The sequence below is a fragment of the Strix uralensis genome, chromosome 13 (genome assembly GCF_047716275.1).
Source record: "Strix uralensis isolate ZFMK-TIS-50842 chromosome 13, bStrUra1, whole genome shotgun sequence".
Classification (NCBI taxonomy): Eukaryota; Metazoa; Chordata; class Aves; order Strigiformes; family Strigidae; genus Strix; species Strix uralensis.
Genome location: NC_133984.1, coordinates 11,896,456 through 11,922,520, shown reverse-complemented (window position 1 = coordinate 11,922,520; position 26,065 = coordinate 11,896,456). Strand labels below are relative to the sequence as shown.

The 26,065-nt window shown below is 54.4% G+C and overlaps 1 protein-coding gene across 1 annotated transcript in view; it reads right to left on the bottom strand.

Annotated features, from left to right (window-relative positions):
• MID2 (midline 2) overlaps window positions 1-24,347 on the bottom strand; it is a 117,849-nt gene extending 93,502 nt beyond the window's left edge. The window contains exon 1 of the mRNA XM_074882783.1: window positions 24,240-24,347. The gene's annotated coding sequence lies outside the window, so the exon portion shown is untranslated. The remainder of the gene's footprint in view (window positions 1-24,239) is intronic.
• Window positions 24,348-26,065: the final 1,718 nt, after the last annotated feature.

The following is a 26,065-nucleotide window of genomic DNA, read 5'->3' as shown; positions in this document are numbered from 1 at the left end:
TTATGCGGTAAGGGGGAGCAGGGCAGGGTCTGGCCACACAGGGCTCAGAGCTGGGAGATGCTGGCGGGAGCTAAGCCCTCTGTGAGGATGTCCTGCACTGGAGGGAGCGTTGGATCTGGGCAGGAGGAGCTCCCAGCCGAGGAAGCACAGAAGGAGAAGGCTGGTGATTTCTTTCCAAATTCATGACAAGATGGGCTCTGGCAAGGGGGATGCCTATGAGGAAAACGGCTTGGGACTTTGGTGCTGGTACCCTGGAGGCAGGAGAGGTGAAACTGGGTGTTACTGCCTGCTAGCTGCCATCCTGGAACAAGGGATGCCAGCCCCAGTCACCTTTTTTTCAAGCCCAAAGACCCAGCCTAAAGTGCCTTCCTCTCTTCAGCCCATGTCCCAGCAGCCTTCACTGGGAGCGAGGCTTTGCTTTCTAATTAAATCAAAGTCACGAAGAGACAAACAGCAGCAACAATCACCCAGGGGAATCTGCACACTGTCATCCTCCAGATCCAACTGCACTGGCTTCTTTGATTGTTTCATCCCTGTTGCATGTCACTGCCTCTGTCCCACCACAGACCAGCAGCCATCATCAGTGACAGCTCCTGGATCACAAATTCAGCTACAGGCCCAACAATCCCTCACGAGCATTTTTCACCTTGTTCAGTTGCAAGAAGCACTGCACTGGGTGTTATTGGATCCCACTCCCATCAACTGATGAGTTCAAGCTTTGTGTTGATAGACATTGGGCTGGCTTGAAAGCTAAGCATTGCTCTGCTGCCTACAGACACCAAACAGCCACCCAAAGTCAAGGCCTGGGTAGCAGAGCCTCAGTCCATAACTGTGCCCTTCCATTTGGAGCATCAGGAGACATGAGCGGGCCCTGTTTGAGGACGACTGCCTGTCCCACTGCTTGCTGGGCTGGCAGCACAGCCCTTTTGCACCTGCACATGGGTTTCTCCCACCAGAGATGCCTCAGAGCCCAGGAGCAGAGCCTCTCCCTGCCATACCGCAGCCTTCCCAGCCCTACTCCATGCCACCCCAAAGCAAAGGGCAGCAGCTGATGGCACACAGCAACACAGGATCGAATTCAGCCTCTCCTTTCTCACCCATGCTCCAGATCATGCCCAACACCCAGCGCACACATGGTGCCTCCAGGTCTCCTTCAGCCCCAGCGGGTCAGGGTCTGAGGGATGCCCACTATGATACCCATCCCTGTATCACAGGCACGGGCAAAGTCCCGTTCTGTCACAGCCCAGCAAGAACCCCCTCACCCCAGTGCTGCTGCAGGAGCCAACCTGATGAAAAGCAACATGGTGCCCAGCTCGGCCAAGTTTCCACCCTGTTTCCACTCACTGGCAGGGTGCATGGGCTCCTGTTTGGTGAGAAGAGGAAAAATGCTGTCAAAAGGAACTGTAATTTAAGTGTGGATGGGAGGAACCAGCAGAAGCAGGAGAAGGTCTGGCTGCAGTAAGCCCCAAGAAGTCCCCCTGGGTGGGCAGGGGAGGTGGCAGCAGGGCCAGGCAGCACGTGTGGCTCAGCAGCCCAGGAGCTGGCGGGGCAGGAGCAGTCCCACCTTTTGCAGGTATTTTCCAATCCACCTCCTCCCGCCAAGCAGCTTCGGAGCCCCGAGCAATCCCAGTGCTCTGGGGGCAGCTCCAGCCTCTCCTGTAAGTAGTGCTGGCAGTTGTCCCCAACCATGGTGGGGGCCTCTGCCTGCCTGCCCCGGGCGGACGGCTGCTTCCAGCGCATGCAAATGGCAAATCACACAGGTGCCCTGCCAGGACTTGCCCGCACCGGTCCCTGCCTATCGCACCATCTCTTCCTAATTGCCTGAAATAGGATTTGCAAGTGCCTGGAGGAGATTTTGAGCTCTTCCCTGCATCAGCTCAAGGGGCTTATAAAATTAAGCAATTGGATATTTAGATATGTTAATGTTGCAGCAACCTTATCAAGGCCTGCCCAAATGCAGCCCTGCACATATATATACACATTTTTTAAATTCCCCCGCCCCAAGAGACACAGTGGAAAAGCAGCTGCTTCCAAAAAAGCTGCGGAGCACAAGGGCTCCCAACAGCTTCCTCTCTGCGGCCCCTGGTGCTTTTCTCAAGCCTTGGAGCCCATCTCAGCCATGGGAAAGTGGTGCGGAGGAAATGCTCCTGGCCGTCCGCCCAGGAGCTCTCGCACACTCCGCAGCAGCCATCCCCTGCCGCAAGCCGGATCTGCCAGGCGTCCCCCACCATGCTCCAAGCCTGGCAGGACGAGGAGGCTTCCACTGCACAGTCATAACACCACCCCATCACCATCACTGCAGCCACAGGCAGCTCCCTGCCCATTCGTTTTGGGCACTTGTGCTTAAAAATCTTACAAACTGCCTTTGAATCAGGGTTGGTCCCTTGCTTTACTGGGACAGTCCAGGTAGAGCAGCTGCCTCGCCGTAACAGCCCGATGCTCCTGGCTGCATGTACAACCCCAGCATGGGGAGCAGAGCACCTTTCACCTCCCCAGTTCATCCACAGGTTCCCTCTGGCCAGCAAACACAAAGGAGAAAAAAAAAAAAAAAAGGACAAGAACAGGATTTGTTTTAGAGTCTGACCAACAACAGGAAAATAATTTAAAAATAAGGATTCGTGCAAGAAGCTCCCCAACAGCCTCTGCAGCCACTCATCAGATGCCTCACGCTGTTGCAAGCTCCTGCCTGTCTTTGAAGCACCCGGCTTTGCTGCCATCTGAGGCAAAAAGATGCAAAAAGTTTAAACAGCCTTTTGCTTTGTTCCTGAGGGCCGTTCTTACGCTAGTCTTGTTTTCCTTGCTGGGACAACATCCTTTAGATCCAAGATAACTGAGAGGAGCCTCAAAAACTGGGCTGGAGCAGAAGCAGGCACGAGGAAGCTCTCTCAGAGATGCACCTGGGTGAAGCAGTTGGCGCTGCCTTCGAAGCCTTTCAAGCCTCTCACTTTGATGTTCGCTTTGATGTCCAGGATTGATGTGGCACGAGGAATAGCTGATTAGATTAAAATCTGCTTTGTTTAGAGTCATTAACTACCTAAATATAAAAGCTATAAAATATTAACATGGTTTACAAACAGCTCCGTGTCACTTGTGCCCAAGGGTCAGCTGGCCCCAGCCACGCTCACACCAGCCCCTGGGGAAACTCCCAGAAGCTGGGCAGGGGTGCGACTACAAGCAGCAGCGGTTTAACAAAGCAGTAACATAAACCCAAACATTTTTGCTGTGGAAATGCCTGGGTGGGATTTCTCCCATTGCATAACACAGGGAGGCACACGGCATCCTTCCAGCGCACCTTCGCTCGGCACGACGTTGATGACGAGTGGTTTTAGGTGGGTGTCAGTCGGCTGGCGGGCACCCACGCTGCTGAAGGCCAGTCTGTGCAGCAGACGAGATGTGGGCAAAGCATCCACCTGCACCACCGTGACTGCCCCGCCGTGCTGTGGGTGCATGCAGACCCAAGAGTGTCACACATCCCCACATGCTGCTCCATGCCTCCCCGCTTTCGCTTCCCGGCTGATCAAAGTGTGGGAGACACGACTCACGGAGAGGACAAATGCAGGAGAGATGCACACGTCTGCGGCCCCTGCAACCTCACCAGGATCCCTGCTCAGGGTGGTGGGAGCCCGCTGGGTGCCATCTGGAGCCCCTGTGCCAGCCCAGTAGCAGGGAATGGCACTCGGACCCTGGCCCCCCGCCTCCCAAAGGGACAAACCTCATCAGCAGCCCTTGGTGTAAACACCCCCATCCTCTGCAATTCTCTGACACCATGGGCAGACACTTCTCTGCCAAGCATACACACATACCAGCGTGTCAGTCAAGACCAAGCACCTTCCATTCACGGGATAAAAACAACCCCAGTGACAAGTTGTTGCTGATGCTTTGGAACAGAATCAGCTGCGTTAATGTGAGCTCTGTTCAAAACCCAAGGGAAATAGAAAAAGTAAAAAAAAAAAAATTAATAAAAATAAATCAATGACTGCCAAAGAAAGGGCAGAGCTGGAAGGGAAGGGGAAAGGCAGGGAGCACCAGGGCGAGCAAAGCGATGCTGTGGGTGCTATGGAGCTGGTGGCAAAGCCAGCTGCCAGCTCCACTGGGACACAGAGTGACCTGTGCTTTTACTTTGAGCCCAGCTTTTTGATGGGCTCCAAAACCCATGTGCTGACTCAGAGAAGCATAAGCCCCAGGGCTACACGGGATATCTTTAGCAAATTATACCAAGAGTTGTTTGATACAAAGGTTCCCCTACCACCTCTGACAAATTATTATTTTTACAAGATCAAAGCTAAACATGCTTCATTGCTACCTCGAGCTCAAAGGTTCATCGTGAGTGATACAAAGGTTTGCCACCACGGAAAGAAGGGAGGAGAGAGAAGCAGCAGGAGGAGATGCTGCTCAGGGGACATCCCGGTGTACTTCACCTAAGGCCATGGTCGTCCAGTCCAAAATTCCCCTTGATACCTCTGACCATCTTCAGACACCCCCAAATTTCCCCTGCTCCTTCTGCTTGTGGTTTTCCCTTGGCTTGTGGTGCAAGAAAGCTCTTGCCCACACATCCATGCCATGCAAGCCCTGTGCTGTGGAGTTCGTATACCAAAAATCAATACAACACATCATATCTGTGTTTAAAACTAACAGCTGCAATTTCTTTTCATTTCTGGGGCTTGGCCACAACTACATCTTGAAATTGGTCCTCCTACCCCTGCCCACAGCCAGACATGCAGCACAAGGAATGCTGCAGCTCTTCCCAAGCCCTGCCAGTTATGGGTTTGATTTACTTAGGATGCAATTCTAAGTTGCTCTCCAGGCATCAGCATATAATTATTGTATAACTGTGGATGGTTTATCAGGCTAAAAAAAACAGTCCTATCCAGCGTTTGGCTTTGCTACCATTTGGTGGTGACAAGTTGATGTGCCTTATGCACAGTGAGCATCAGCCTTTGCCAAACTGGACACAGCAGCACCTGCTTTCCTAAGCCACTAGAGAGAATTTAAAACCCAACAATATACATCTGCAGGTCACATTTTTCCCTCCAGCACACCCTCCTGACCTCTGCCAGCCCTCACTTTTACCAGTGTTTGCTAAGTCCACCTGAAATTCCTCCTGGTCTCCTCCAGCACCAAAACTGGGCAGGGTTTTGCCAGCCTTTCAGAGTCAGAGCCCCACACTGTAAACCATGCTGGAACTGCTTAGACAAATGCTAACTCTTCATGTTGATATTTTCCACACCATGTGCAATTCTTTTATTTTCTTCTTTGTTTTTTTTTTCCTTCCTCCCCCCCACCCCCCAAAATAAATTCAGCCCAAATTACTCAGCCACTTCCAAGAATAAGACTTAAAAAAGCCATGTTGCTCCACCCGTACATTGAAAAAAAAATAAAAAATATGGCAACCCTTTCCTTAATTGGCTCCACAACAGCAGGATATGAAATCTGGGCAGCAGTTGTTTGTGTGCTTTTTGTTGTCCTCGAGAAAATAAGTTCAAAATTTGATCACTGTTCAGGGCAAAATAAAAAACCCCATCCAGCAGCCACGTCCCATTCTCAAAGAGCTCAGGCTGCGCAGCGCAGCCCCTACTCCAGCTGAGCAGGACCCTCCCGCAGTGACAGGGATCCGCTCACCAATTTGACAGGGGAGAGGGGCTCCCCCTCTGCTCCCCCCTGCCCTGCCAATGACACCATGCTCCTGAAAACATCAGCCTTTCCAATAAATTGCCCTAAATTTGCCCTTGGGATAGGTCTGTCCCAAGAGAAACAAGAGTCCTACGAGGAAAAAGAACTCCTGTCTAATTAGCAATACCTTCCTACCTAACGAAGACACTCGAGGGAGAGAGAGGGAAGGCAATTAGGCTCATCCAGCCAATTTAGACCTAGCATTACCTCATTTTTCTGTGCTTGACTTGCAACCTTGATATGCTGGTGCACGTGGACCTGCTATGCATATTTAACACTAAATTTCAAGCTCAAAGTCCCAGACCGGTGAAGAGCATCCTTCAGCCAGGCCGTCACTGCAGTACACACCTCTTTGCCTGTTCTTTCCTCCCAGTAAATCTGAAAACATCAAACAGAATTTGGCCTTTCCTCCAACAGTTCCTGCCTTAACAATTTCCTTAATAACTTAGCGAATTTGTCCAAGGCTTTCTGAAAACCCAAATAATTCATCTCCCAACCGCCCTCCCCAATCATTTTACTGCAATACTGAAAAAAGAAGAAAAAAACCTCCGATTAAACTGGATTTCCTGTATAAAAGCCATGCGTTGTTGTCCTTAATCTATCACACTAAAGCTCAGGCATTTCCACACAAGCTTTAATTATTTTCTCAGTCAATTTTCTTGGTGCTAAAATAAAGCTGGCTGCTCTGCAATTCCCACAGTTCTTCTTGTACCTATTTAAATTAAGGACAGAGCAGAAGAGGCTGCGCTCCCATGCAGCAGTTGCTTTTAATGAGAGATTACTTTTTGCTGGCAGTTCAGCTGCTTCACTGTTAAATTCCTTCAGAAGAGCTGGCTGGAGCCCACCGGGCACTGGTGATTTGTTGCTCTTTAAATTTCTCCATTTGCACAGTACCTTATTCCCCAGGGGAATTTCATCTTCATCGCTGCCTACATTGTCTTGACTGATGGGATGAAACCGTTTCGCTTCATCACAGCATCCTATTTCTCCTGAACTTCTCCCATTGGGCTCCGGTGATGGAGCGGAGCTCCCAGGGCCGGGAAGGGATCCCACAACCTGCTCCGTACCCCTGCACTGCTGGTGGGGTGCACCTTAAACACCTCTTCTCTTGCAGCTTGCACAACTAGTTTTAGTTGGGGTCTCCCTCCCCCACATCCTAAAAAGGGGATTTATTCCCAATGTGTAAACTCTGCACAAGCCTTAATAACCAACATACAGGCACTACCCCAAGCAGAGCGCTCCAGCCCCGCCGTCAGCGTCACTGGTCCAGCACATCCCAGCAGTCACCACTCCTGTCCCCGCGGCAGCAGCTCCCAGGCTGCCCCTTGAGCTCCTCTGTTTTGGGGCACTGCATTTTCCACCACCCTTTCTCTCTCTTTTCCTCTCGATAACATCTCTCCATTTGTCAAGCAGCTCCACCACCGCCCAGGGATTTCTGTAGTTTCTGCATACACAAGAAGCCTTCACCCCAGCAGGCTCTCTCCGATACTCCCCCACATACGCTGCCCCCAGCTCAGCACCTTCCACACCCAGCATGCCCTGCTGTCCTTCTCCTCCTGCCAGCACCGGAGCCAAATGTATCCCATTGTTTTAAATGGCTAATAATACTCTTACAGCTGTGCAAAAATCAATTGATTACACTATTTGTTCTGGCAATTCAATGAAACCTTCCCATCTGCAGCCACCTCCCGTTCGCTCGGTGTGAAATGAAGAGCTACACTCCTGCGGGCCAGAAAGTATGATGTGGGAAAGGCTCATGACAACAGGGGGGTTTTTTGGCCTAATGTTAAACCATCAGCTGCTAATGTCCTATTCGCCTAGCCTGATAGAATTGCAGTGTAGGAAGAAGCACAAAGGTTGTGTGTTGTTTTAAGTCAGTCATGACTGCACAAGAATATAAACCATCACCAAGCTGTGCTCCCATTCACCAGTATCAGGTGCCAGCCTTGCAGCATATTGTTCGGATTTCATGGGATCCTGAAAGCACCTCAAACCCACCAGCACTCATGACAGCTCTCTGCAGATGGAGCTGAATGCTTCACCTGTAGACGCAAACCCTTTGGTGTGCACCCAGCACCACTCACATTTTGGATTAGCTCACCACAGAGCAGCAGCAGCTCCAAGGAGCTTGTCTTGGGGTACTGCATGGGGCATGGATGCTCTGGCCAAAGCCTACAAGGTCTCCATGAGGGAAAGACCTCATTTACCTCAAGATGTCAGAGGCAAGCACCAAACAAAGCTCATCTGTTTTTTCTTCAGTTATGTCCTGGTTGAAGGGAAGATTTTACCTCTCTCCTACAAGTGGTGCCTGGCTCAGCAGCGTGCACGAGGCACTGTGCTCTGCCCTGCTCGGTGAGGTGACAGCTCCCCAAGTGCTCCCATGGGACCTCTGCACAGCACATGCCCACCAAAGGCTCCCGAGGGATCCAGCATCTGCAGTTTACGACGTGGAAAGCAGATCAGGGAGAGATTTCCTGCAATTTGCTCACCAGCTCTTGCAGCCGTGCACACGAGAATCACGCCATATGGATTTCTCAGCAGCTGGAGCAGTTCAAAGAAACCCCACAAAGCAACAGTGCACATCAGCCCCCAGGACCCTTAAAGGGCAATTCCCACAGACATGGTGTGGTAACCTTCCCCTGCCACCTCCTTCAATGGCCTGGGTGTTGACAGGACACAAAAAGGTGCAGAGCATCTCTCCAGTCCCCTCCAATTCGGCAGGTCCCTAGAGCGCAGCACAGTTGCTTTTGATTCCTGTCAAACGCCGCAGCTCCCCAGAGCCCTCTGCGCTCCAGCAATTAGTAAAACCAGGGACCGCAGCAGCCAGGCTCACCCTCCTGCAAGCAACAGCCCATCGCAGACCTCCTCTCCACTCACTGTGCCACGTCCGTCCGTCCGTCCCAGCCTCCCCAGCCATCCGCTTCTGCCTGGCACTGCCAAAACGCAGCAGACCCCGCCCTCTGACACCACAGCTCGGGGGCCGGAACTCCACAGCCAGGGGGTCACGGCGATGCTGGGCAGCCCCAGCCCACGGTGCTGGACCCAGGGACATCTGCAGGCGCCTGGCTCCAAGGGCTGCGGCGGGAGCAGCCCCACCTTCCCAAGACCGGCGCAGATGCGAGCAAACCACTTCCAGCCCGGTCATTGAGAAAAGCAGCTGGGGACTTGGCACACCACCAAACTGGCACGTCCACCGCTCCCGTGGCCCTGGCACCAGCAGCCCTGCCATCCCCTACAAATCCTCCTTCCCCTGCCCACCAAACCCCTCCTCTGCTCCAGGTCTCACCACTTCCCTCCCTCCCTCCCTCCTTCACCTCTCCTGTGGTTATTTGCTCTCCTGCCACCCTGGTCTAACGGCTTCTCCTCCGCTGCCCAGCACTGCTGTAAGGCAGGCGAGTGAAACACAGCACTCACGTCAGCATCGGCAGCTCCTGAAAAAAGACCTGTGCCCGGCTGGCTCCTGCCAGACCACACATTGCGGCAGCTTTTCGATCCAAGCCCTTCTCCAAGCGCACCCCGCAGCTCTGTGTCCTTCCCCTCTTCCACAGCCACTGCCTGCAATGCAGCTCTAGCCCAGCAATGTCCCTGCAAACAGCCAGAGGCCCCTGGCCCTGCAAGGACAAGGGGAGGGCACGGCTGCAAATGCAGTGCAGCAGCAGCTGGTGCTTTATAATAACTTTTTGGGCTGAAGAACAAGTCATGGCTTTTATCCCCCAGATGGATGCTGCACAGAGGCATCCAGCCCTCCAAGGAGCTGCTGCAGGCAAAGACCTGACCAATATAGCATCATGTCAGCACTGCCAGGCCCCACAGCCATTAGCTACAGAGCCCCCCACATCACCGTCCAGCACCCCACTTTCTAGCTGCATCAACCATGAAAGCTCGGCTCCTTCACTAAACCAGAAGCAAGGCAAGGCAGCACAGGCAGCTGCACATAGATCCCCCACTGACCTTGGAGCAGCAGGGTGGCCAAGGAGAAGCACATTTCGAGGGTGAACCCCTCAGTCTCTCCAGAGGCTGGAGAAGCAGCAGCCCACACAGCATTCACAGCCCGGTTCACAGCCGTACTGAGGGATGAGCATCTTTCAGGAACTGCATCCCGTGAGCCACGCCAGGGTTATCCCCACTCCAGCATTTCCCACTGGGCCACCAAGCCTCAACGGAGGACACAGGCACTGCTCACCCATGGGGGAGCGGCATTTAAAGAGGTGCCCAGAAATGACTGTAGCAAAGGTGAGGTTGGGCTCATGGCAAAGTTCACTGCAGGAAAGAGCCAGAAGACACAGACCCAAATCTGGGAAGGTACCAGTGCTGCGGTGCTGCTGCAACGCAAGCGTGGCACGGCGAGGAGCCCGCCTGTCACCGGCATGCCCCAGGGACCCTCATGCTGTGCAAACATCGAGGAGACATTTATCAGGGGACAGAATGAAGACAGACCCTCAACCAAAGAAGGGGTTCCTCCTGCACGGTACAGCCCAATCCCAGCAAAGACACAGAGCCCGAGTGCGTCCGCCCAGTGCTTGGCATCCCCCCACCACGCTCCCCAACCTCTGCTGCTGAGCGGCACCGGGCAGCCCCGCAGGGAAAGGGACAAAAGTGGAACAAGGCCATGCAAGCAAGGCACAGCTCCAAAAGGGCCAGGAGCTGCTGCCTGGACCAAGGTTTCCATCAACCTCTCGGCCTGCTAAAGGGCTACGGTGTGTCCCCAGATGGCAGCTCAGACCGTGCTCCGAAGAGCACATGTTCTGCAGCACTGCATCAGCCCCATGAGCCCATGAAAAAGCAAGATGCAGACGATGTCGCTTCAGTCCCATTTTGTTGCTCAGCGCTGCCAGCAGGAAAAAGGCTATTCCAACCTCCCTGCAGAGATCTCAACCTCGAGCACTGCTAACTGGAAGGTTGTGCAAGTCAGCCCAGAGCCAGTTGCTGCTGCACAGCCTCACCGGGCTGCCCCAGCCCAGCACCCGCTCCAGCCTCCAAACCCCAAAACCACTAAACGCGACAGCCGCGCTTGCAACGGATGCCACGGAGTCGGGGAATTCAAAGGCTATTGTGCTGCTTTGTGCAAGTTTAAATATATCTGCACAGACTCCTTGGGGTTGCATTCCTGGTGAAGCGGGTAAGATAAACAAGGCTTCCTGCAGGAACTGAAGACAATGGGGAAATAATTAGCATTAATCCTCAATGCAGAAACAATGCAGGTAGCAGATATTTTAGACTTTCACACCCTCCCCCCTTGACACATTCAGGAGGAGGCACCCAGGCCAGTGTAACTTGGCCCACCAGCCTCTGCTAAAAGACACCAACTATTTAAAAGGAGGGAAGCAACATGTCACCGGAGCTATGGGATCAGCCCGGGGCTTCGCTGTTTCAGGCTCCCCCTTGCTAAAGGAACCTGGTGTGGGAGGCACGTGTTCTGGAGACACGTTTTTCCCTGAGTAAGCACCACCCAGGCTCATGCTGAGGTCTGTGGGCACCCAGATGCTGAGGGCCCCGGCGCAGAAGGTTTGGGGACGGAGTTTGCGTCCGTACCCCAGCCCTGCTTTGCTTCCAGCATGGCACAGCCTGTGATGCCATCCCGGACAGCCACAAGCAAACTCAGAGGAAAGCCCCCACATTGCAGCAGTGATGCAATAGGGAGGGTGCAACCCACTTGCAGACCCCACTCCTCCCTCAGCAGCTGGGCCAGAGGAAGTCCTGGATCCTCTGCTGCTACAGCTACCACCTCTTTATTTCAGAGAGGGACAAACCAAGGCTTTTCTCAAATCATGGCAATTTTTTAAACTGTTTTCCTACACCAGCCCCTTGGGAGTGCTCTGTGTGTGAGCCAGATTTCCCAGTCCTCCTCCCAATGCTGCAGAATGACAGAGGGACATCAGCTCCAGCACATTAAACAGGTCATTCTAAGCCTTTCAAGACGAAATGCTCCTGCCCTCCGAGGTGACTCACAACCATTAGCATCCCTTTGGAGAGGGCTCTCCAACCCTCAATCACTTCTGCACATAAGCACCTTTACCCTTCATCTCAACAAAAAAAAAGCACCCATTCAACTGGCTCAGCTTTCCCCCAGCCTACTCCACCTAACACTGAGATTATTTTGCAATTGTATTTGCACTGCTTCACTGCCACGCTTGGAGCCCTCGGCCTGGGGATGACAGCAAGGCACTGCGGGAGCCCAGGAGCCAGCCCCTACCCTAAGCACCCTGCTATGGATCTACCAGGGGCACAGCAGCTGGCACAGCATGCAGCCGGCTGTGGTGGCACAAATCTGCTGACAGGTTCACAGCTCCTGCACCTCCCACTCCAGTGACCACTGGAGAGCACGTGGTGCTGGCTTTGTAGGGGCCGGATGTTTTTGACTTGTTGATGCCCACCCACCTGCAAGCACTAAGTTCTGCTTTCTGCAACTCCAGCTTGGCTGGGTTTTATCACCCAGTCTACACCACTGGCTTGGAAAGATTTGCACTCCCACATCCAGGCAAGGGGCAGAGATGACTCAGTGTTACAGGACAGGGGGACGCATGGGCATGACATGACCAGCTCAGGCAGCAGCAACGTGCTCCCTGAGGCTCGCTCAAACCCCTCGGTGCTGCTCCAAATACCCTGGGCAATTACCCATGTGGCATGCTACAAGGCAATATCCCTGTGCAAAGCTGCTCGTGCTCTACAGCAAGAGCAAGGAGGCTCCAGCACATCAAGGGGACCGGTATGGCAGAGACACTGCCTGCCCCCGTGTCCCACCCTCTGCTCTGGATGCCACTGAACACCCACTGTGGTGGTCCCTTCACACTTTATGTGGCACATCACAGGATGCTCCACCAGCAATGCAACACTCAGCATTCTCCAGGCGCAGCCCTGGGCTCACTCCCCTGCCACCAAGAAGTTTTCTGATCAAAGCCAGGTTATCAGCAGGACACCAGTAAGGCTATGCTGCTACAGGACACCATCCACTGCATCACACAGCTTGTGCCAGGATGGGGATTAAACACTGAGCAAGCAAAGCAGGTCCTGAGCACACACAGCCAGGTTAGAAACAAGCAGCTCACCAAGTCACCTAACAGAACAGATTGTGGTGAAAGACTAGGGCATAACCCTTGAACCCTCTGCTCTGAAGTCCAGCGCAGGCTGTATCCCAGAGCACACTGAATAATTACACAATCCCAGCCTATTTCCTGGAGGTTTACGACGACACAGGTTGCCTCCATCCCTCCCCGTCCCCAGCACAGCAGCCCACGCTCCCCAGCCAGCATGGCTCTGCCATTCTGCATCACCCCGAGGGCTCCTCCCTGCTCCAGGGGGCAACCCAGATCATTTTCTCGGTGTGCAGGGGCTATGGACATCCTTGCCATCCCTTTCAGCTCTCCTTAGACCTAATTCATGAGATGAAGCAGGTAACTACAAAGGTAATTTCCTCCTGCCATCGCCGCTCCCTCCCTGCGGGCTGCTGGAGGGAGGCATAGGATGGCTTTTAGCAACAAGACGCACAGCACAGACAATACCTGCTATATAACACTGAAGTGTTCTTTTAAGAACCTGAAAGAAAAAGAAAGTGGTATGTATTTTGCATTTGTAATAATCACAGACACTATAAGAGGCTCGCTGGAGACGTTTTACACGCAGAGGCGCCTTTGCCTCCAAGAGCATCCAACTGCCTTGATTCTCCACGGGAAGCCTGCTGCATCTGGTGAAGAATAATAAATGCACGCAAATCCCGAGGATGCTAAAGGGAGCACAGCACTTTGCAGGTCACACAGGGACTGCACCAGTAGCCAGAAGCTTCAGAAAGTATTGGCAGGAATGAAAGAGTTTTAAAAAAAAATTATATATGTATAAACCAATTCAGCCTGGCATGTCCAGACCATGGTCTCTCTCAGCCAAGGGCTGGAGCGTTGAGCAGCTTTTCAGGCAGTGGGGAGGAGTCCAAGTCCCCTCGCCTGCCCATTGTCATCCCCAAATGCAGCAAGGACATTGGGGCCAGTGTGGGACCTGGATCTTCACCGATGGCAGCCCCAGCATGGCAAAGGGCATCACCACCCTGCACTCTGAGAAGACACCAGCTCCGTGGCATCTCAATCTCTGACGCACATCACCCTGCCACTAATGACCCCTGCAGACCAGCTCGAATCCCCTCCCGACAAGCAGGGCAATAACACTGCTTGATGATAATTCATGAGATGAAGTGCTGCTAAAAGACTTCAGGAATCTGATAAAAGGGATGAAAAAGGTTGAAATATTTCATGCCAGAAAAATGCAAGTGTCACATGTGGAGACAGGGGGCCAAGGCAGTGACAGCCGCCAGCACCCAAAAAAGCATCCTCCAATGACAACCAGAAGCTGGGCTTCCTCCTTTCAAAGCATAATAAAGTCAAAGACCAGTGCAATATACTCCTTAGACATCAAGTTTCACACTATAGACAGATTCTTGCAGCTGGCACACCGGCAACCCAAACACTGTGAGTGAGGTGTCTGGGATACCAAAAGCAGAAGTCACAGCATCCCTGTGCTTCACATCAGTGCCCAGGAGTAAGCTAGCAAGGGCATGCAAGAAAATTTAGCAACCTCCTCCTTAGCAGCAGAGCTTGGCACCCCAGCTTTGCATTTCGTACTCCCCATGTGAACACGCAGGGACTTGCTGCCTCCTTGCAGACCCGGTGCCCAGCAAACTCTGCCCCTGAGTGCAGCCTCCCGGGTGCTGGCTTCAGCACACAGCGAGAGGCGAGCACAGCTGAGCTCAGGAGTCACGCCCAGCCTGGGGATGGGAGAGGGGGAACAGCAGAGTGGGAAGCATACCTCGGGCATGGTGCAGGATGTGGCCATGGCACAGCAGGAGCAATCAGGAGGCCCTCCGAGGCTTGGAAGGAGAAAGGATGGGGGAACCCAGCCTGGGAGCCACCAGCAACAGGGAGAGCAACTGCAACGGGCTTGAAAAGAGATAATGGAGAGCAAGAAGATGGTGGTGGGGAAATGGGAGTGGAGGTGCCAGAAGAGAAGGGAAGAGCCACAAGAAGAGCTGAAATAAGCCTGTACTGCAAGCAGTGAACAAGAGACAGCATCTCTTGCAGGGCATGAGGAAGAAATCCTCCCAGTCCGATCACAAAATGGCTGCAGAGCATTTATCAGAGGCAGCTGTGGGGTGCCAGGGAAGAGGAAGAGCAATGGAGGGAAGTACGATGGGATGGGGCAGTACGGAACTGGGGCAGTGTGGCAGATGCTTCAGGAAGTGAAGGGAAGGACCACAATCTCAAGGGAGAACAGGGAAACCAGGAAGCTTCAAGTCTGGATTTGGGGACTGAGAAGAAGAGTCCCAAAGAAGATAAAGAAGAGGAGCCTGTCTCTGGGAGAGGCCAGCCCTCATCAATGAAGAAACAAGAGATTTCCCAGGAGGAAAGCAAGCCTCAGAGGCAAAGCACAGAAAAGCAGGGGCTCAGGAGAACCTCAGGCATGGCTGTGGGGCCAGCAGAGATCCCTGAGGACATCTCCCACCCACCAGCCATGGAGGAGAAGGAACATGCCAAGATGATTATGGCCAGGATTGCTTGTCATAGAAAAGGCCCCGAGTCATGCAGCTCAGCACCTACCACCCTCCTGCAAGACAAAGCCCAGCCCGTTCCTCCTTCCTACAGGCACACAAACACTTCCAGCACCAGGGAACAAGAGATGGACCCACCTGAAGCCAGAGAAAGACTCCAAGAAAAAAAAAAACAACAACCACACAACAAAAAAAAAATAAATCAGAGCACATTTCTGGGATGGGAGAAAAAGCAACACAGGCAGACAGAGGCATCGGCGGAGAGAGCCGAGGCCAGGTCCCAGCATGCCACAAATATACCGTGATGCAAAGCGCAAGCCAGAAGAAATCAGAGCAAATTTGCTAAACAAATGCAATCGAGTTTGGCTAATTCTCCAGCGCTCTGCTGCAGCTCAGGATCTCGCAAGCAGAGTTTCAGAGCCAGTTGGGACCCTTGCTCTGTGCTTCAACCCCTGAACAAACTGTTGAGCTCTGGGGGAGCTGCTTACAGCTATGAGAAAACACGAGTGCTAAAGCAAAGCAATCCACAGAGAAGTCCTTGGCAACACGAGCGGTGCCTAAACGAGCCTGCCATGTTTACAGACAGGGTTCAGGAGACAGCCGACGTGTGCGCAGGCGGCTCCCAGGACATGCTGCCGGAGAAACTCCAGCAGCTCCCGAGCGCCAGCTTTAAGAACACTTCGGATGCTTTAAGATAAACAAAATGCCTTTACATGGCCTGAGCCAACATATTTCTGCAACAATTCAGAGTTTCTGGATTCCTCCTGTGCCTGAAGCATTCCACTATCCAAAACAGACAGGAGGAACGGGGAAAAGGCAGCACAGCTCTTCTGCCCCACATCAGGGGTAACCAATGGGTGACCCTCGGCATGGCAGGGCAGCTGTGCTGGGCTTTGCACAAGCTGCAGCTCCACAGCTGGAGGCAGAGACAGTCCCCAGGAATGGCTGCCAGCACTGGCAGGTCCTGTGCCCCAGGGACACCCTCACCTCCATCCCTGCGGGGACATCAGTGCTGAGCTGGGGCCTTCCTGGGAGGTGGGGGGGTGGGGGGGACACCACATCACAGCCAGCAGGCTTGTTCCCAGGTGGCTGAAACCCTTGGGTGACCTTGAGACCAGCAGTTCAAGGCCAAAAGGCCCCCTGAACGGCCTGATCACACACATAACAGAGGCCACCACATTTTGCCCCCAGATCAGGTTTGCCTTGGCACTTCCCCCATTTCTCAGATGCCTTTGGACCCTGACAGAGCACATTTCTGGAGCATCACTGCCTCTCTTTTTCCAGCAATTTATCATGCATACCATTGAAAAATCCATTCTTTGCTTCTCATCTGAATTCCCCAGCTATTCTGGAGGAGCTGAGCAGGCAGCAGAGCTAGACTGACCATGCAGAACAACTCCTCTAGACACCACTTCTGCCTTTATGTGCACTGGGCTAAAAGATTAAAATTATTCTTAAATGCAGGATGCTTTCCTTGCTCAGCTTGCCTGTAACTGCCTGGGAGAGTTTTTCTCTCCTCTGGCCTAGGATGCAGGCTGCAAAGCAGGAATGTCTGACATCCACCCAGTGCTGACACCCAGTGCGTCACCCATAGGGCGCCCCACATCCCCCAGGGCCCCTTCTCTCAGCAACATCCCAGCCCTGAATTGGTTTATTATTTCCTTCGGTGTCTTCCCTCCCCAGCCATAAACCCGGCTCTTTGGGTGACTTCTGGACCCTGGGCATCAACTCACCCTCCCTCTCTGTATTTCAATGATCATTCTTCCAATTACACTGCTGACCAACAGCCCCACACTAGCACATGCTGGGCTCGTGGAGACAGTTCGTCCCCTCCTTCCTCACCCTGGAGGAGGGGGCTCCCAGCAATGCTGTCCCTAAAACAGAGGGTAATCAACTGTCCCTCCTTCGCCAGGAGCACACCTGCCAGCACCTCACTCCCGCTTTGATGCACAACCCCTCCAGACTATGGTCTCCGATATTAAATTCCCTTTTAACAGCCTGGAAATCGGCCCTTCCTTTCGTCCCTGGGCTCCACTTGGTTCCAGCATATCCCTCCAAAGAGAGGCATCACTTCTAGTAATAACCACACACTAACAGGCTGACATAGGTCTCTTGCCACTGAAGCCTACGAGATGACAAGCGCACGGCCATCACCTCTCCCAGACTTCTGTGCTGCAAGGCAAGCACTGAATCCACTGCATCCCTCCTCCCTGGGGACCACGGGGCACTGCGCTATCCCACCAGGCCCACCGCACTCCCAGGGACTCTTGGATGAGAAATCAGACAAGTCACAGAAACACTGAGGTCCACAGGGACCTCTGGGGATGGAAACCAACCCCCGCTCAGGCAGGGTCACCTGGAGCAGGCTGCCCAGGACTGTGGCCCATTGGATTTTGAATACCTCCATGGATGGAGACTCCACAGCCTTTCTGGGCAGTCTATGCCAGCATTTGACCAGTCTCACAGTAAAAAAAAGCATTTTCTTGCATGAGATTTCAGCTGAAAGAAGTAAGAAGAGGTGGAGACACCTCATCCAACCAGGATAAATCCCCTTGTGCAGGATTTCTGAAGCCTGGATCCACATCTGCTTCCTTGCAGGGGCAGCAGGTCCAGCTCTGGGGCTTTGGAGCACTTATGAGAGGGATGTAAAGCTCCTGTGTCTGTCCTTTCCCCACTGCACCGGGGCTGTAGGCTCCTGCCACCCCCACTTGCCCCCTTTCCTCTCTCCCAAACCATCTGCTTACAGTCACTGCTGGAGAGAAGCTGCTGAACAAGACAGGCAGACAACCAGTCCCACACACACGCCGGAGCACTGGACACCCTTGTCGGCAATGCAAAGCCCCGCAGCATCTCAGGCAGCACTACCACAAGACCAGCAGCCACCAGTGCCACCATCACACAGCGTCACAGTGGGGCTACACGAGGGTGCTCAGCAGCAGCACCCGGCAGCGGGCGGCAGCCTGAGCCAGTGCAGCATCCAGCAAAAAGCCCAGCCTGCTCTTTAACAAAGCATTAAGCCAGGCCGCTCTGCAGCTCAAAGCAGCCCCTTCAAATTCCTCCCTTCCAGGACACCCAGCTGGGCAGCAAACCGGAGCAGCTGTTCATAGCCTCACCATGCCAGGGTACTCAAATGCCAGTGCCATGCAGCCACCCCAGCCCACCCCCTCCTTCGGGTACTCGAGCATCATTAGATGGCCTTACCCTGCCTGATTTTAATCAGCCCAGTTACACAACCAGATTTAGTAGGGTTCTTCTGATGATTGTCCATGAAACACATTTAACTAGCTCCATGCCTCTTTGAAAAAGCAAAAAGCTAATTTATTCCACATCAACTCTGACTTGCTGCTGAAGGATGCTGCACGGCTGCATTTCAGAGGGGTGTGCGTGTACACATCTTCTCTTTACTCCCATACAGATCACCAGCCAGTTCATATTTATTACGCCGTGCTTGAATCCTACTTCAGGAAGGCCTCTGTCTGCTGTCTGAAGTTAATTTTTTCCCCTTCAGTCAACAAACTCAAAATTGCGTTTGCATATTAAAATGAAATTTCATTTCTAGGCCATTATCCCACTGTGGCCTAGCTCCTGTGTCTGCAAAAGGAGGAATAAACAAACAGACCTAGCAATTCATTTCCCTCTTACACATGAATTCCAGTTATAAACAATAGTAACACAGAACCTCTTTCGTTTCAGGATCCCAAGCCATGTCACAAAGCAGCCAAAGCCTTGGGATTCCCGACATACACCAAGTCACTCACGTGCAGAGCTGGCACACAGACCTGCTAAATGTTTTCTTGCACAGCCTTCAAAAAGCATCTCTTGGATTTGGCCTCAGTTTCTCACTAACGTAGCAGGCTTCCTATTATTTCTCATATTGGCTTTTCACAAGCCACTGGGTTTTCCTTTTCCCTCTGAAGTAGAGAGTCTAGAGATAAAAATAAAATCACAGTTTTGAGACCTGAGAGCTTGCAGCATCCAACTCTGCAACAGCTGTAAGAACAAAAACCACCAAAAAAAACCCAAAAAACCAACCTCATTTCTATCTAGTTTCTCTACTCTTAAATTTTGAGAACAAAATATCCAGCATCATTTTTAAACCGCATGGGTGAGAGCAAGTGTCCCCATTCACCCACAAGGCACTCTGGCTGATGATCACATTCGAACCAGCTCTTATCCGCACCCTCTTCCTTTCAAAGTGCGGAAATCCGGCAGGAAATGCCCAAAAGGAAACAAAACCAGCTGCTAACAACCAGCCGGGGAGGAGCAGGCATCCACATATCAGGCCAGGTTGCTTGCAGCAGGCTACCGAGCACGCTCCTCCACCTGGACGCATCCTAGCCATCACAGTTTTAAATAATAAACACGGTTTCCCTTGGGAAACACCCTTTGAATCCCACAAGCCATTTCCACTTCAATTTGAATGACTCCTGTTCAGCACAGCCCAAAACGTGCCTGGACCGTCCCAGGGCAGCCCGGGCTGACACAGGGAGCAGCCTTGGAGCCACGGAGCATGCCAGGCTTTTGCTGTGCACCTGGGTGATGGGGGGAAGTTGACGGCACCTGCAATGGTGCCACATCCCCTCCCTGGTCCCAGGCTCTCACAGTGGCCACTGGTATGACACAGCGACAGCCCGCATTCCCTACGAGCACCCCTGCACAGAAGAAGGAGATATGGGAGGAGGGAAAGGGGGACGGGGACATGAGAGGGATGACAGCTTGAGCTGTCTGTGAGGACTCAGGGGAAAGGGGCGGCAAAGGGATGTCCCCTGCCCTTCCGGCACCCAGAGCCACGTCAGGTTGGTTTGCTAGGGGAGGAAGCCAAGCCCAGCTGGTGACGTGGGGACAAACAAGCTGCGTGAAGGCAGACCGGCACCACTGAGCTGATAGAGGGCAGGGAGAGAAGAGCAAAAAGAGGTCCAGATTCACACACAGGCATGCCTGACCCCCACTCTGAGACCCCACGCCAGGTCCAGGCGCACCCCAGCCCTGCAGGGCAGGCTGTTTCCCAGCACAGAGCAAAAGGGCACAGCACAGCTAGGCTGTGCAGGGCAAAGATCTTCAACCCAGCAGGTGAGCAGGCATGCCAAGCTTTTTGTCACCAAGCCCTGTCCCCACACCGGGGTGGTCCTGAGGGGCAGCACCCCACTGAGCTGGTGGGCATTGTTGGGGGGTAGGGGGGCTGCCTTCCTTCCCCCAGCTACAAGTCGGGAGCTCCAGCTGACCAAGGGCAAGGATGTCCCCGTCCTAGCCACTGGCTCCCGGACACAGGACCCGCTTGGACCCAGGGCCTGGCGCTGCCCACAGCGGGCAGGGGTGAGGGCAGCCCACGCGCAGGAACAGAGCGGGGGCCGCGAGCTGAGGCACTGACAGAGCCTGGCGCTGCCAGCGAATACAATAAGCTATTTCCTGAGAAAGGCCAGCGTGTCCAGAGGCACAAAAGGAGCTATTCTGCCGCCAGCCGTGCTCCCCAGCCTGCTCGGGGCTGGGACAAGGAACACGGGGGGCAGGGCAGATGCCAAAGCCACCAAGCGCTGCACATCTCACTGATGCTGGCAAGGCCTCGCCACCTCCACCCCGCAAAGCCGGGGCTGCAGCGTGCCCAGCTCTGCCCCCATGTCACCTCCAAGGACAACACAAGCCACAGGCTCAGGGCTCAGCACCATCCCTCTCTCCGCACCCAGCAGACGAGAGGCAGGTCCTGGGCCGCTGGCAAAAAGAGCTAACGCAGTGTTTTCTTGCAGCCGTGCGTAAGAAAACAGGAAGGCGGCACAGGATCCGAGGGGCGAGACGCTCCCTCCCCAGCGCCGCTTGGGCTGCCAGAGCCCCGCCGGCAGCCACGGCCAGGGCCCCGCCGCCTTCGCACGGCACAAGGCAGCTTTCAGCGGCACACAGATGCCCCATTCTCCCCGCCGGTGACCTCCCTGCCCTGGCATTTTCGGGACCCCGGGCTCTGCACCAGCAAGCGATCACACGAGGAGGCAGCCGAGGGAGGCCAGTCATCGGCTTCCCCGCCGCGTCGTCTCATTAATCAGAGAGGCTGACGGAGTTGTTCGTTTGCAAAAGATGATGGTAAAGCCAGGCAGTCATTAAGCTGCAACATGCACTTGTCTTCCAGGGGAAGAATATTAAAAACAAGCAAAAGCAGCAGCACAGGTTCAAGCCCTGGCAAGGAGACCAGACCCTGACCCCAAACCTCCCCAAGGCTGTTTGTCCCCCCGCCGAGGAAGATGCTCAGTGGAGCATCCTCTACAGTCAGAAACCCTCATGAAATACTCTGCTAGCTCACCCTGAAGAGGAGCGCCAGCCTAAGAGGGATTTCAAGCAAGCAAAGGTGGGAATGTTATCAGAAGCAGTAACTCCCTCCAGAGGTAAAAAATAATCACACTGGTTATTAGCTTTGTTTAAAGAACCGGCTGTGCAGCCTGCAGAGAAAGTTCTGGTTCCAGCATCTTGGATGGGACAGCTGAAAGCCACAGTCTCTCCAGTAACCAGCCTCCAAGATGTGATGACTCCCAGAAGTCAGGAGCTGACCTGAGAGATAACAGGCTCAGACCCCCTCCACCCTTCAGACATTCCAGCAGCCCCAACCACTGCCTGCACAGAAACCCACTCAGAGCCATAGCCCAGGGGATTCAGGATGAAAAACCCAAGGGCAGGTTTAGAAACATGTCTCCTGATCCCCTGGAGGGGATGATCAAGGGCCAAGACAATCCTGATTTTAAAAGTAAGTCATCTATCAATCTCACATGGTCTTGAGGATGATCCCACCCTGCTTACAAACATATATATATGCAACAACATACAAACTGTCAGCACATCACCCCCCCAAGCTGTGCCTGTGCCAAGGAGGCCACTGGAGCACAGCCCGCCTGCAAGCACACTCTTCAAGGGAGGGAATTTATCACCCACTATAGCTTAATTTATTTTTCTAAAGCAACGTTTACAAAGCAGGCAGCACAACTCTCAGGACCCTAGCTGTACGCACACACTGCTTTCACCCAACGCCGCGAAAGGCTCCGCAGGGCACAGACCTGTCTCTAATCGCTTGTGAAGCAGCCGGCACACCCAGGGCTCTGTAGCAATAACACCACCTGCCTGAATCGATGCAACTGCTTCTTGTTGCTGACATTCATTCTTCCTCCTCATATTTCTATCCCACTTGCTGTCTTTTCCCAGGAGCATCCTCAAGGAATACCCCCTTGGGTGTGAAAGCATTCTAACACCGCTGCCTGGAGCGGGGAGACTGCCACAACCAGCCTCCCTTCCTCCCAGTTCGTGGCTGTTTTTAATACCCCTTTGCTAGGGGCAAGGGCCAAGCGAGGAGTTTCGAGCGTGCTCCTAGCAGGCGAACGCAGCAGCAACCACCACAGCACTGAGCCCACAGCACCTGCAGAGACCAGATTGCCCTGCCCGCAGCCAGGCACCCAGCCCTCTCCGGGCAGTCCTGCCACAGTCCCCCTCCAGCACAATCGAGTGTCACCACGCACCACCACCTTGCCGGAGCGGAGGGGATAAGGAAGGGCGGGCACCACTGATCTTATTATAAGGGTCAAGGAGCAGCTCAAGCCCCCACTCGACCCCATGCATGCAGGGTGATGGGTTGGCAGCGTTTCCCAGATGCTGCCCAGCGGTGACCTAGCCGCCGAGCCAATGCCAGCCAGGAGCCAGCAATGTCCCGGTGCAATGTGCAGTGGTCCAGCTGGCACCGGCCACCAGCTTCAGCCTGGCTGCAGCAGCTCCTCAAACAGAGGCGGTCTCCTTGAAGCCGCCTTCCAACAACAAAGGCTCAGTCGAGGTTTCAGGGCTCGCTCGAGAGCGTGAAGAGGCCTGGGCGAAAGCCAGACAGGGCAGGCAGAGCCGGAGCCATTAACACCCCGGCATGTCAAGACTTGAGGAAATTATGGAGCAACAAGAGCCATTTGCCCTCTCCAGAAACTCCACAACCCGTTCGGCAGAATAGCCCTTTGCTGCCCGAGCTACGTTACAACCATCTTTAGCTGTGCACATTAGAGCAATGAAATATGCGGCTGATATGTTTTTGGAGGCAAGACACATAAATAAAGCGTGAGGACGAGGAAATTCAGCTCTCGCATGTCACTCAGGCGCATTTTCTAACAGCTCAACAGATTCTCAGCACAAGCAAAACACGCTCCACTTCAAGACTAGCAATAATATCTCTAAGGACACAGGCAATAAAATGCCAGAGCAATATCCCAAGAAATACTGCCTAGCCTCTCGGTGCAACAGCCGGGTTTGCATTAATAGATACATTACACATGCCCATTTCTTTCCTCTTGCTCTGAAAGAAGCCTGCGTGATTCCTGAAGACGCCAGTCTCGGGAGAACCCATTACCTTTTAACTTCCATTTAACTAAAGTTTATCACGACTAGAGCTGTGCCACGCCGCTAGGAAGGAAAACGGGAGCAGTCGGAAGGCAGCGGCTCCACACCGAGCTCCCTGCTGACAGCAGTGGGAGCCTGGAACCAAAAAATGCGGGATTTCACATATAGTCACCGGGTTGGGAGGCAGAAGGGGTGCGATGAGCCCCACCTGGGGAAATCAGGGCGGGGGGGGGCAGGGGGGGTGTTGCTGGGTCATTAACCAGCGGGCAGGCAGAGCCGATATGGCGCGGGGAAGCCACTCAGTCTCCTCTCCCGCCGGGTAAGAATCGCTGCTGCCCCGCAGGACGGGAACAGCAAGGGCCGGGAAGGACGCGGTGCCCCGCTGCCCCCCCCGCGGAAGGAGGGGGGAAGGCGCTGGGCCCCCCCCGGGTCTCCCCGCCGAGCGGCGGAAGATGCCGGGGCGGGTTCACAAACGCACTTTGCAGCCGGGAGACCTGAGTCGGGGTGGCGGGGAGCCGCCACCGGGCACCGGCTCCCGGGAAGGGCAGCAGCCTCCCCCCTCCCACGTCCCTCCCACCACTTGCTGCAAACCCCCGGGAAGGGCCGCGCCGGGGCCCCGCGCTCGGTACCCCCCTCCCCCGGTACCCGGGCACCGGCCGAGACTCCCCCGCCCCGCTCCCCCGGGGCCGCTACCTACCAGCGGGCTGCGGCAGCCTCCCCGCCGCTGCCCGGTCATCTTGGAGGCGCGGCGGCGGCGCGGGGGAGACGGCGGCGGCGGCGGCGGCGGGCGGCGGCGGAGCGCGGGGCGGGGGGGGGGGGGGCGGTGCCGCGCTCGCTCGCTCCCGCCTCCCCCCACCGCCCCGCCCCGCCCCGCCCCGCCGCAGGTGAGCCCCGCAGCGCCGGTGTCCCCGGGATCCCGCCACCCCCCCGCCTTCCCCCGCGCCTCTCACCCGGGGGAGGCGCCGCCGCGGGGCTGGGCCGGCGCGGAGGGCGCCCACATAGCACCCCCCCCCGCCCCCTCCGCGTCTCGCCACGCGTGGGGGCAGAGCCGGCAGTCACGCACCCGCCCGCGATCCTCGTGTTGCCGCGGGGCGGGGGGGGGGCAGTGGGTGTCCCCAGGGGTGGGCGGCAGCGGGTCTTCCAGCGGCGTTGGTTTTCCATCGGCAGATCCGGCTGGAAAATAGGCTAGCGAGGGATTTTACTTTCTAGTTCAGCGAAGTGGAGGGATGTCCTGGTGTTCTCCGTACAGCAAGAGGGCTGTTGGGTGAGGTTACATTGTTATGTATGAAGTGCACGTATACATACATATATATATATATCCACGGCAATAACATCAAAGGGAAGCAAGGGAGGGGGAACCCAGGAGTGTAATTTATTCCTCGGTAACATGGATACGTGCTGTACAGGTTATTTATATTTGAAGACTGCCCCGAGTGTTAAATGAGCCGTCTCTTTAAAATAAACATGAGGAAAAATATATCCAGGCTCCTGATGCTCCTTAAGGTGAGATAGGGAGAGATTCTTGCGGATGCTGGAGGAGGGTTTTGGTGTGCAGGGACCTGCAGCCGTTTCATTTTTCTGCCCCTAACGCGCTGCGATACCATCATCGCTGCACACACACACACACACACACATAAACATGCTGTATTTTTACAGTCAGACACTGAGCACATGGTAGCTGTCACACTGTGACTTTCCAGTGGAACAAGACAGCTGTACTCTACCGAGCAGTGGAGGTCAATGCCACAACCACGGCTGGCCTTGTTCTCACCTAGTTCACCAGGCAGAGGAATTACAAATCCTTGTCCCTAGGAGGATCTGACAGCGGGACAGTTAATATGAGCCACTTATTCTGCATTAAATCCTACCTCTGCTTTTCTGGCAGTGAAAACACAGCCTGCACAGCTGTGGCGAAGTCACGTAATTCATAGCTGTCCTGGGACCAGTCCTTGTCGTCTGCATCTGTGCAGACCGAGCGAGAAGAGAACAAACAGCCAGATCAGAGCCTGATACAGCCCGATCCTCCTTTGGTTAGACAGGCAGGAAATTAAAGCCACTTTTCTGAATTCAACGCTGCTAGAAGGCCACAGCAGGTAGCCAGGGTTGGATTTAGGCTGCTCAGCGCACCCTGTGCTGGTGGCTGGGGTGAAGCAGTGAGGGCAACAGCACAGATGTGCAGCCCCGAGACAAGGCACATCAGACTGCCAGAGAAATGAGGCCACTAACAGCTAGCAGATGGCTGGAGATCACAGCAAAGCACCATCATTGAGGACTCGGTGGGTAACAGCCTGGCTACACAGGGCTCTGCGCAGTGACCCTGGCTGCCAGGGAACAGCTACCGTAGGAAGCTGACAGCCCAGCTCGACCACGAGCTCAGAGGCTCTCAGGCTTCCTCCCACAGCATGCCAGGGAGAAATACAGCCCAGACAGCAAGCATGGGGCAGCAGTAGTCAGCTACATGGTGTCATGACATCACACCAGCTCTGGTGACAGCCTCATTGCAGAGGGTGAGCAAGCTGGCAG